Raw genomic sequence first — 13,631 nt, 5'->3', positions numbered from 1 at the left:
CCGTGTCTAACTGCTATTCGCCTTCTTGCTAAATGAACAATAATTCTTCAATAATTCTGCCCTAAATGTCAACTAGATGATGCTTGCTGGTGCAGATATGTGGTATTTGATCTCTTTTGAACTTAAAGACAGGTAATTTAGGAACATGAAAAATTCTGAAAATTTGCAAAGTTCAAATGACTCTCTTTCAGCTTTAATGGAAAGAATTGCCAGTAACTTCAGAATCTGGTGATCTCTAGGAAGTCCTTCCCTTTTAATGTTCTATATTCTGAATTCTCCTTATCCCCTTCCAATAACACTTGAAGAGAAGTAGAAAGTTGTTCAAATTAAAAGTAAGCTGAAACGATCTAAGAACAATCTTCTACTTTCTGCATACGTAAACTGAGTCTACAGATTGGGGAATCGTCCCAATGCCACCCAGGTGTCCTAATGTAAGTTTTCCCAGCCATTCATTTCTGCAAATCTGGAGTATTTAAGATGCGGTTGTAATTCATGTATTTTTTCCTACAACACAGTTAAGAATGAATTATTTTTCCTCATTGTTTATTACCTTATATTTCTGTTACGAACTCAGCACCCAATTGAATTCACTAGTTAGGTATGTATTTATCTCTCCCGTTATACTATGAGCACATCGATTGCTCATGTTTAATTCATTTCTCCAGTCTTCCAATGTTCCTTCCCAAACCACCTCAAGCTCTATTCCTTGTACATTTGGGGATAGAGAAAAAGTTGTTAAATTAAATCAAACCATAGAGGAAGTATAGTATCAGGAAGAAATTGGAAAATGATTCTAGTCCAAATTTTCAGGTTTATCTTCTATAAAAGATAGCAATGTGTTTTGATTTGGAACCTGAACTTAATTCACTTTTATGGCCTTTGGTCCTTCCCTCTTCCCTGCTAGTTTTGCTCTTCAGCATCCTAACACCTAGCATTACAAATGTTTGATTTTTCCTATAAGTTGGAAATGATCATGTCAGGATTCTGTTGACTATAAAAAAGCCTGTAATGCTTCTCAAAACTCTAACTGTTTTCTCATTGTGAATAACCCTTTCTTATACACTCTTCGTAGTAGCATCTTATTTGCTCTCCCTGACTCTTGGCTCTCCTTTGTAGGGATCCATTTCTATATGCCTGAAATATTATTTCATTCTGTCTGAGCTCTGAACATAGCACTTCCTTCATGAAGGACTTTTTCGATGGGCTGGCTGGAGAGCTGAGCTCTAAAAGCCTGAGGTGTATACAGGTATCCCTCGATTTTCAAAAGTTCACTTTATGCCACTTTGCTTTTATGAGAGACCTATGTTAGAACCTGCTTTCTCTGCCTGAAAAAAAATCTGAAGAGGATTTACACTTTTACAAAAAAAATGCTGAAAAGTGAAAATAGCTTCCAGTATTTGTTCGTTTTGCATTGAGCCATTTCAGAGGCAGCGTGCACCCCAAGCAGAGAGGGTGGCACCGCAAACTCCTTCCCTGGGAACCACGCTCAGCATCTCAGCATCAAGTCACCATAGCTTTCAACTGTCTGTGAGCATCTGTGCTTTGTCTCGATTTATTTTGTGCATCCATTAGCAAATGTGTCCTAAGGTATAGGAAAAAGCTAACATTGTTATGCTTAGCATAAAACTGGACATGATTAAGTGTATTTGATATGATTTGGTAGATTATTTTTGGGGTCTAGGAATGCTCAGACATTTTTCCATATAAATTAATGGTAATTGCTTTTTTGCTTTATGCCATTTTGGCTGACAAAAAGTTTCATAGAAGCATTCTGCTCTCAAATAGCGGGGGAATCTCTATATGGTTTTGTGACCTAGATTTTAAAATCTACACTGTTTTACTATACTTGGCCTGAGAGTGGCATTCTTTACTCTTTGTATCAATTAAGTTGTTTGGAGACAGTAGAAACTACCTTTGGATCAAGTTGAGTAAATATAGTTGTTTATCAGATTCTGGCAACTGCTAACATATATTTTTATTATCTAAATTACAATGCATGAAACTTTCTTAAACAAATAGGTCTGTGCTGAATGCAATTGTGTACTACAATTTCATAGATAGTCGCTACGCTCCATTTCCTTACATCTGGACTCATAAAATAATAGACAGATATATGTAGAGCAAAAATATACTTGATAATTTTGTATTGTGGTTTGATCACATTGTGGATTTTCTTATGGCTATTAGGCTTTGTGTTGCATATTTCTTATTATCTGAGTACTCAGAATAGTGTGTAGAGAGTTCAGAAGCCTCCACCCTCAACTGGAATAACAGTTTTCTTTTAACTGTTGAAAGAAAACAACTGTGTACATTGTCTTATTGAATTTCTATTTTAAAAAATGCTTAACATTTTGATAGCAGTTTTGGGTTCACAGGAAAATTGAGAGAAAAGTATAGAGATTTCCCCAAAGTCATCCTGTCCCCACGCATGCATAGCTTTCCGCATTATCAGTGTTCCCTGCTAGTTTGATAAAGTTGTGCCAGATGATCAACCCCCATTGACACGTCCTTATCACCCAGAGTGCACAGCTTATGTTAGGGTTCACTCTTGGTGTTGCACATTGTAAGGATTTGGGCAAATGTATAATGACATATGTCTACCATTATAATATCATACAAAATAATTTCACTGCTCAAAAAATTCCCTGTGCTTCCCCTCCTTCAACCTATACCTGGTGATCACTGAGTTTTCATTTTTAATGCCTCTAGATATTTTAATCAAGCTAATAGTGAACTTCTATAAGATCTCATCCTAAATAAAAATTTGTAGTCCTCATGGCCACTTGGAAAACAAAAAAAGAACAAATTTGTGAGATTTTAAGATATGTGTTAGTTATTTCAAAATACATCCTAATATTGTGTTGCTTCTATATAGAAGCAGGTAAATTAAAAGTTTTCAGGTAAAATAATTCAATCCTTTGGGATTATATTCCTGGCCTTTTACTAAGAGTGAAGCTTCATTTCTGCCTAGAGGACTGTCATGCAGGCTGCTTCACGCCCACTGGCATTCCACAGCTAGCCTTCTTTACATCTTTATTAATGGTGGTATTATTTTCTATTTAGTAATTTTCCTATGAAAATATTACATTTTATAGCATTATCTTCATTTCCGTGTAAAATATATGTGCCATTTTGTGATTACCCTTCAAAAAGTTAACTCTGAAAATGACTTTCTAGCACCATTTTTTAAAAAATAGTTGAATTTGAAGCATGTTTTCTAAGAGATTTTATTTATTTATTTTTAGAGAAAGGGGAAGGAGGGAAGGAAAATATCAATGCGTGGTTGCCTCTCACGTGACCCCCACTAGGGACCTGGCCTACAACCCTACAACCCGTGTGCCCTGACTGGGAATCGAACTGGTGACCCTTTGTTTTGCAGCCTGTGGTCAATCCACTGAGATACACCAGCCAGGGCTAATTGGAAGCATATTTTGTCTCACTGATTCTTCAAAGTTCTGGCTGTCAAAAGCTATCTTTTTTCCTTAGGGTTTAGAAAAAAGAAAACTCATAAAATAAAATATACATCTAATTTTAATGTCTCTATTCCTTCTGTATGCTGCTATTACCAAGGAATAAGAAAAACAATAAACCCATGACTGCAATTTTCATTCTTTTATTTACTTTTCCTCTAAGAAAGGAAGAATGTGAATAATCCATGTTTGTTGCTTTGATAGGGTAAGATTTTTGTTAAGGTTTTTGCTGTTTTCACTTCAAAATGGAAGCAGATTTTACCCCATATCATGGATTAGGCAATCACATTTGATTGATTAATCAATAAAATAATATGTTCTTAATGCTTTAAGTCATCTACTTTGTGTCCTTGCATCAAAATATTCATCAGCAATTATTGAAGCTATTTTGCTTTATTCACCTGTCATGAAAAAAATGGAAATAATAGTAAGTAGCATATGTATACTTTAAGAACTGGAAAAGAGTGTATTATAATACATCTATGTAGTTTTGAGGCTACATGCTTAGGTGGACTTCTCCTTTATAAACTGGTCAAATAATACTCTAAAGAGGCTCTTGTGTCCTGTTCAATGGAATACATGTTCTGTCAAGGAAAAGTTTATACCCGAGAATCTTTGGTGCTTGAAAAAGTTATAGTAGGACAGTTCTTTAGAACACTAATTGCCTTACTAGACAAAATTTTTTTTCAGAGACAGATGATTCACATGATTCTCTCTTCCTAAGATGTGTTTACCAGCGCATGGGTATAAGAAGCCATAATCACTTCTGGTATTATTGGCACTTGAGAAATAGTTTTAAGAAAAAAAATCCACTTAATCTGCCAAAATACTAAAAGACTTCTGCTTCTGGTGTCTTTGAACTTTAGTCACTACAAAGTTATATTTTAAATTGGCTTTAGTTGTTGTAGTTATAATACATGATTACTACCAAGTTCTAACCATTTTTAGAAATTAAGGGTGCAGTTATATACCAACAAGAATCAGAAAAAGGCCTCAATTAAGTTCTCTTTTTTCAAATTTACTTCCTCATGGTATTTGCTTTAATGTAAGGAATGATAAACTATCAAAACTGTAATAGAATTGGGAGGAAAAGACATCTAGATTTTTCTTTTTGAGAATTATAACCTCAGTTTCCCTGTCATTACTCCCTTAGCACCTTGAATACCTTTATATTGTATTTTTGTGATATTTGAAATCTGTCTTCCTGGGTAGAATTAAGCTACCCTGTATCACAGATATAGCACCATTATGTTCACTGTTTTATCTTTAATGCCTAGCAAATTGTAAGTTATTGATAAATAGTTAACAAAAGTTTTTAAAATGATGTTCTGTTTTAAAGGTATAAAACAAAAAGAAAACTTCATAGCTAAAATTAGATTTTATGTCCAAGGTGTTATCCTTAATTGACTCTGAACGGCACTGACACTCTAGAGAAAAATGTTTTCCTACCCCAATGTACACATTCCCCTTCTTCCAGATCTATTAATAAGAAATAGCATTGAATTCTTTTGAGCTGGATGATCCTACTTATAAATGGAGTGGAAAGCAGCATCGGTGGCATAATTTGAGGGACAGAGAGAGGCCTGTCAGTTCAAAAATAGCTCCCCTCTGGTTGCCACAGTATTTGGAGTACCTGTCATTACAGTTGTTTTGTTGTTGTTCTTGCTGTTGAAGTGTCCCTGGGAGGCCCATTTTAAACTTACTTATGCTGGTTGTTGTAAAAACAAAATGATATACTGGCTCCTTTATGGGCCAGGACTTTTAGTGAAGGCTTATTATGTGAAAGATTACCTTTTGACAAGTAAAACGACACATGATGCGCTATCATTTTGTGATATAGGCACAGATGATCCAACTGAAAATTTGAGAAAGAAAAAAAATCAAACTCTAAAAAGATATGTTAAGTTTTAGGGAAGGATGGAAAATTACTCCTCGAAGGAGGGTAAGCGGATAAGAGGTTGAACAATATCAAGTACAAGATTATTTCTGTGAAGTTTAAAAAAAAATGAAAGCAAAATGAAATATTCCTGAAGCATGGAAAAACCTGTGTGATGTGGAAATTACATGTTTTATTTATGCATTTTTATTACCGAATGGATAGAATGACTGGGCCAGAGTTGGCGAGCAGTGACCGGCGGGACAGGCGTGGGCATAGGAAAGGGAGCTGCTCAGAAACCCAAAGGCCGTCTGAGCAATGAGGCCTTGTCAGAAGAGTTACCTGGTTCCTGAAACTACCACCTGCCCCCCACCCTCACCTCACCCGGGAAACAGAGGAGAGGTGGGTCTGGGGGTGGTGCAGATTTCCCTTGTTTTACTTCCGGGTGATTGTGATACCGTGAAGATTGTGATAACAAAAAATATATACACAGTAGCCTCCCTTTTGTGCGGTTCCTCTTTCTGTGGTTTCAGATACCTGCCGTTGACTGTGGTCTGAAAATAAATATAACATGGAAAACTCCAGAAATAGACAACTCACTAGCTTTAAATTGTGCAGTGCCCTGAGTATTGTGATGAGATGTCACATGTTCTGCTCTGCCCTGCCGGAGTGTAAATCATCCCTTTCTGTGCTGTGTAAGTCCCCCACTTGTTAGTCACTTAGTAGCTGGCTCAGTTGCCAGATGGCCTGTTGCTGTGTGCAGTGTTTGTGTTTAAGTAACCCTTATTTTACTTAATAATGGCCCCAAAGCACAAGAGTAGTGATGCTGGCAATTTAGATCTGCTGAAAAGAAGCCATAAAGTGCTTCCTTTAAGTGAAAAGGTGAATAGTATACAGCAAAATATTTTGAGAGCGACAGAGACCACATTTACATAACTTTTATTATAGTATTTGTAATTGTTCTTTATTTTCTGTTATTGTTAATCTCTTTCTGTGCCTAATTTATAAGTTTAGTGTCATATAGAAAAGTATAGTCTACATAGGATTCAGCCCTCTCCATGGTTTCAGGCATCCACGGGAGATCTTGAAATATGTCTCCTCTAGATAAGGGGGGACTACCATATTTGGTCTTCATTCCCATTTTTGCCTCAAAGCTCCTTAAAGCCCTTGGAGTTGCCTGAGTGATAAGAATGACAGTATGTCTTTTGTATGTTAACGAGGTGATATTGGACCTCAACTAAGGATGAGGGCTGAGTGGAGATGTGGGGAGAGTGTCATGCTCGGAGAGAGCATGGAAGCTTCCAGCCCTTCCCCATACGCTGCCCTCTGCATTTCTTACATCTGGCTGTTCCTGAGTTACATTTTTTTGTTATAAACCAGTGATCTAGTGAGTGACGTGTTTCTCTGAGTTCTGTGAAGTGCTCTAAAAATTAATCAAACCCAAAGGGAGTTGTGGGAACCTCTGTTTCATGGCCAGTCAGAAGGGAAAGTAACAACCTGGATGTGTGATTGGTATTCTGAACAGGAGGGGGCCCCTGTAACCTCCAGTTTGTAGTCATTAGATCAGAAGCACAGGTCACAGCCTAGGCTTGGGACTGGCATCTGGAGTCTGATGGGGGCAGTCTCCTAGGACCCAGCACTTGACCTGTGGAATCTGATGCTGCCACAGGTAGATGGTGTCAGAATTGAGTTAAAATTTAGGACACCCAGCTCATGTCTCAAGCAGTGCTTGTCGCTATGGGAAGGACATCCTCCCCCCAATGGACTTGGGTTCTTCTTGTTGGAGTGTGAAAAACCTCCACATGTTTGGTGACTAGAGGTGAAGTGTTCTGTGTGAGTGTGGGAGTAGTTTGAGAGCAAAAGAGAATCACATGGGGAAGTATTGGGTTTTTCCCTATGTAGGTAGACTGAACTGAGTTTTTCTAATTGTGCTGTCTTGTTTTATGTTTACCTTTCTCTTGTCTGCTTTCTTTTTGATAAAGGTGATAATGTGTCCTGCAGCCGCATTAACATGTGGGAAGTCATGCAAAAAAGAAAACCCCTGAAGGCTCCAAAATACTTCGGGAAGTATCTATCTCAGTGGCTCAAATATGGAAGAAAGGAAACCTTTGATATGTGACAAAAGTGGTATTTTATTGAGCATGTTTTCCTGCTAGAAGATTTGTCATCATAGGTGATTTATGCTTCACATGAGGCCATACCAGCTACTGATGAAGATCTTAGAGAAATGCTGTGAACTGTAATCACAGAGAATTTTTACTACTACATGCTAAATAATTAGAACAAACAAGCTGTGCAGAACAATCTGATTAAACACTCACCTTTTGAACTTCCCTCTTACACTTTTTTTTGGTCTAAACTCAGTCACTGTTTCAAAATTTTTACTTGTGGATTTTGTGACAGTAGCTTCTTTTCTTCCCCTTTGCTGTTCAGCCACCGCAGGTTGGTTCTGCCTCATTCACCTGGCTGTTCTCCCAGGGGACTAATGCCATTTATGGTGTCAACTCCAAAACCAGTAGACAGCAATCAGTGCTTATTTGCCACTTTTGATACTGTTGTCCACAAAACCTGTTTTTCAAAGGATTTATTCCCTTAGCTTTGGTGATGACTCTCTCTCCTTTTCCTTGTAAATCTCTGACCACTGCTTCTTTGCCTGTTTGGCAGGCATTTCCTCTCCAGCCATTCCTTTAGTGCTTTCCACGTTTCAGTTCTTGGCCTGCTGCTCTTTTCTCTTTACATATTCTTCTTAGATGATCTCATGCATCTACCATGTGTGTCAATCACTCCTAAATCTGAACCTCCAGAGTCTAGACTCCAATTTTCTAACATATGTTTGAGCGTCTGTCCAAAGTGAACATTCACCTACACCAGCTCCACCACACTCAGTCTCCTTATTTCCTGCCTTGGCTTATGGAAACACCATCTGCCCGCTTGCTTACATTAGAAAGCCTAGGAATCACTCTCGACTACCCTAGCATCATTTCTTATATCAGACAAAGTCTATAAGATTTATTCCCTAATCATGTCAATTTGATCTGATTGCCTGCATCTTTACTGACATGAATCATCATGTCTTTATTATATGTCCACTTTTATCATTTTTATGATTATGATAACAAGCCCTTAAAAGGTACATATTACCTGCCAATATCTGTTCTAAGTGCGTTATTACCTTTAATTCATTTAATTCCCAAGACAAGCCCCCAGAGTAGGTATTCCTACTACCTGCCTCTTTTAGATGGATCATTGAGGTACAGACAGGTTAAATAACCTGCCAGGGATCACAGAGATGATGACAAGCGGTGGCCAGATGTAAACTCAGGCAGTGGGGCTCCAGAGTCCATCTCCTTCACTGTTTTTAGAGTGATCTTTGTCCAAGGAAATTTCAGTGTATTGTTTCCCTGCTGTCCATAGCTCACAGAATCTCTTCAATGTGTCTATATAGCTTTGCTTGTCATCTACTACGCACTATATTCTAGCTTCACTAAACTCATCCTACGCTCTATCAATACACACAATAGCCATGATGAAGTCTATGCCTTTACATACCCACCATGCAGCTTGGCATTCAGTTTCTCTGTTCTCGTACTGATAACTTTCTTAAACACACAGTTTACAAATACTTTAACAGCTTAGCTAACTTGTTAAAAAGGTATTGTGTCAGACAGAATAGTAAAGTACCCCTCCCAAAATTCCTGGCCCTTGGTGTAAATATACCTTCTCAGTTATGTAAACAAACACTAATCTAGGTACTGTTATAAAGGGATGTTGTAGATGTAATTAAAGTACCATATCAGTTGACTTTATAATGGGAAGATTATTTTGGTGGGCATGGCCCAATCATGTGAACTTTTTATAAACAGAAACTTTTTTTCCAACTGGTTACAGAAAAGAAAGTCAAGAGATATAAAGCATGGGAAAGATTTGGTATGCTGTTAATGGCTTGAAAATAGAGCAGACCCCATGTCAAGGAATGAGAGAGTCTTCACATCACCTCGGAGGTGAAATCAGCCCCTGGCCAGAAGCCAGAAAGAAAACAAGAACCTCAGTCTGACAACGGCAAGGAACTGCATTGTGCCAACAATAAGAAAGAGCCTGGAAGCCATTTTTAAAAAATGATGATCTCATGTCATCTTTGAATAAAGGTAGTTTAACATTTTTCTTTCTAATCTGAGTGTGTTAATCTGAGTGTGTTTTATGTCCCTTTTTGTCTTATTTCCTTAACTAGATCCTCTAGCACATCATTGAGTAGAAGTGGCAAGAGTGGACATCCTTATCTTACTCCTGAACTTAGGAGGAAAGACTTCAGTCTTTTAGCATTAAGTATGACGTTAGCTTTGGGTTTTTATAGATGTTCTTTATCAGGTTGAGGAAATTCTCTTCTATTCCTAGTTTGTTGAATGTTTTTTTTTTTAATTGCAAAAGGGTGGTGCTCAATTTTGTCAAATGATTTTTCTACATTGATTGAGATGATCATGCGATTTTGTTGTTTAGTCCATTGTTGTTTAGTCTATTGTAGTATCATGTTAATTGATTGTGTGTTGTTAAGTCTATTTATTTCCTGAGTTAAATCCTACTTGCTTGTAGGATTATGCATCCTTGTTTGTGGTGCATAAGCCTTTTTATATGTTGTTTGATTTAGTTGGCTAGTGTTACAACAAGGATTTTTGTGATTAAGTAACCCTGGCCTGTAGTTTTCTTTTGATGTCTTTTCCTTGTTTAGGTATGATAGAATAGGCTACTATAGAATGAAATTAGAAGTTAATAACAGAATAAAATTTAGGGCATTAAAACTTATGTGAAAATTAAACAAAACAGTCATAAGTAAACAATGGGTCAAAAATGAAATCACTACAAAATTTCATTAAAGACAAATGGAAACAAAAACACAACATACAAAAACTTACGTGATGTAACTAAAACAGTGCTTAGAGGGAAATTCATGGTTGTAAACACATGAAAAAAAGAAAAAAATCTCAAATCAATAACCTAAACTTACACCTATAGAAAGTAAAAAAAAAAAAAAGAAAAAAACCTGTAATCTAAAGACAAACTAAACAGAAGAGAGAAAATAATTATTAATGTAAATACATGAAATAAAGAATAGGAAACTTTGAAGAAAATCAATAAAGGCAAAAGTTCTTTCTTTGAAAAGATTTATAAAAATTATAACAGTTTGTTGAGAGAGAGAGAGAGATTAGGCTTAAATTACTAAAATTAGGATAAAAGATAGAATACTACCATCTGAGCCCTAATTTCCTCATCTGTAAAATGAGAATTATAATACATGTAATCATCAGGTTGTTGTAGATATTAAATGAGAAACTACTGACCACTGTACCTGGGATGTAGTAAGCTGTTGAGAGTTGTTTCTCCCTTCCATCTTTTGTACTTCATGTTCATTTTATACCATTTAAGTCTTCCCCAAGTTTGTCTTAAAAACCAGAATTGATTATTCACACATGTTTAAATCTACTACTCTGCTATCTTTCCAGTTCTTTCCATATTCCAATCTCAATTAACCTTTCCATTTATGGTCCCCACTATACTGTGGCATTAATGCTTAACTTCAGCCAAGTTCTTTCATTAACTTTTCCTTGGATTGCAAAGGTTGTTAGTATTAGTTTTCATGTATTTATCTGTTTATTTTCTGCATTTGCTTTCCCTTTATCTCTGCTCTTTTGCTGGTACTTTGCAGGCTATTTTTCCCCTCCAGTCCAAAGCAGAGCAGAATCAATGAATCAAGGCATTTCTTCCTTTAGTAAAAGGTAGAAGCATTAGGGCCTGTTAGTAGGGCAGTTTCTTCTACACCTCACCCCCTAATTTAAACAGCCTTCAAACTTCTTTCTCTCATACTATAAACACCTTTCAAGACCTTGTATCCTGTCTCTTCCTTTAACTCTTCATGCCTGGTTTGAAGCTCAGTCTATTTCTGCATGTGATTGCAATCAGTTTATTTAACTAATATATATTTTGGTTTATTTAATTGCTGTGTGACCAAAACTGTAGCAAGGCATGTGCATACTAGCATATCAGTACAATGTTACTTTGGATTGAATTATAAACAACAGGAAAAAAAGTACAATTTAAAAAGGTTTGATTATAAAAATAAACAATATTTCAGGGAGGTTTATTAAAAGGGGTTTTATACATTTTTCCGGCACATTTTTGTCTACAGAATCTAAAATAAAAGTTTTGTCTTTTAAACAATGTCATCAGAAAACATTAACTTTAGACAGTATTTATTGAATATGTGTTGTAAAAGATTGGGAAATCAATGCACATACATTTTCCCATTTCCTGTTGAACAACTTTATCTTACTTTTGTGATGCATATTACTGTTATTAATATTTTCAAAGTTTATAGTATAGACATTCTTAAACTGGCCTTTTAAACTGAGCAACAAAATATCTGCACGCCTTTAACATGTAAATATAATTTTTTGACATTTGTTGTATGGGGGCACAGCTATTCCTTTGGATGGCTGTTCTCTAATTTATGTAACCTATATCTTGTTATAGGACGTGGAGATGTTTTCATTTTTTTATATAATTAATATTCTGATGATTATTCTTATAACTAAACTTTTGCTTACATTCTTAATTTTTTCATCCTTTCTTCCCTATTTATGAAGGAAAACAACAAAGACAAGTTTCAAAATTTAAGCCCGGGTAATTATTGGCTATCGTGTTGACCAAGCATACATTCAATTAATGTATACAAAACCTACTACAGTTAATCCATACAATTAAAATGTAATACCTCCTCCCCCAAGGTTTTGAAAGTACATTTAGATAGCATCTGAAAAAGATACACTGTCAAACAGGCAGTGTATTACTAATTTCATTGTTGAGGCAGCTCTATGAAACCATACCAAGAGAGCATGGCTTTTATATTTTATTACTTTTAGATGTAAGTAAGTACTTACATCTAAAACACTGTGAAAATGTCAGAACACTCCTGGGTTCTACACATTTCTGGCTTTAGAGACTTCAGCAGACCATGTGGTTAGGAACTTCTAAGATACTTCTTTCTGGAAAACCACATGATAATGGCTTTTTCAAATATTCCATTTACTAACTGTAGTATTTTAAATTAATCGTAAATCTAAAAGTTTAATATGTGTATGATTATTTGCCTAATTACAGTACAATCCCATCAATTGCAGTGATGGCATTTTTGTGTTCTTAAGAAATTTTCAGAGGCTCTGCACATACACTGTGAATATAGATGTTAAAATAATCTCTGTTAGCTAGTTAGTACCTTTCATAATATTTGCAAATGATATACTGAAACACATGACTTCACAAAACAGGTTAAGGTTGGAGGAGTTTATTTTTAAGAATATGTGCTTAGGTTAAAAGGAGAGGTGGAATGCATTAATAATTCAAAATGCTAGCATTTATACTTGCCTAATTAAAAAAAGTCTCTTCACTGAATCTGCCCAGTGAAGTGTCTGTGTTACTGATGTCTCTGCACCATTAGTTTCCTTTTATGTTTAGAAGTGTTTAACAGAGAAGCAAACGCTTTTGTAAATATGCCATGGATTTGAACGGTGTAGACAGTTAAACAAACACTAAGATCCTCCTGTGGAGTGGGCACTATGCTAGGTGCTCGAGACACCAAGATCAACACTTTGTGGTTTCTCTCTTTGATAAGTTTACAAATTAGAGGGAAAAATAGACACACAAGCAGGGCATGCCAATATAATAATTTTAAATTCGTATTTAGGAGAAAGCATTCAAAGTATTTTGGGGAACAGAGTATTGACCTACTTTGGTAAGGTAAGGTGATGCCATCACTGAGACTTTGAAGACAAAAGGTTCCCAGCAGCCTTCCAAGCAGCCAGCAAGGTGTGAGCAATTTCAACCAGCTTCTGCCTAGTCCCACCTTGGCTAGCAGGCTGAGTGGTTGTGCAAGCCATGTGCTAAAGTCAAGCCCACACTACCCTGATTTACACTCTTAAAACTTTTTATAATTCATCTGTCCAGAGGAGGCAACTTTTGGTAATTTCTCTACTGAGAGTGGTGTCTTTTCATATTTGTTCACTCAGAAGGGGTAGGTACTTTTTGCAGTTTTGCAAGGCACTGCACTTTTAGCCTTGCACTGTTGGCCAGAAGGCGAGGTTTCTTTTCAGATCATCTTTAACTCACAAGCATCTTTTCTAAGCACCTGTAGCAGCTTCTTATCCTCTCTTCTGGAAGCTTTCAACTATCCTGTCCTTAGCTATCAGATTGAGAAGTGGAGGGAGAGTGTTGGTGTGCACTCCGGGTTGTCTCTCTGT

Source organism: Phyllostomus hastatus, unplaced genomic scaffold (genome assembly GCF_019186645.2).
Source record: "Phyllostomus hastatus isolate PE091 unplaced genomic scaffold, TTU_PhHast_1.1 phas_contig_58, whole genome shotgun sequence".
Classification (NCBI taxonomy): Eukaryota; Metazoa; Chordata; class Mammalia; order Chiroptera; family Phyllostomidae; genus Phyllostomus; species Phyllostomus hastatus.
Note: the sequence above shows the minus strand (reverse complement) of the source record.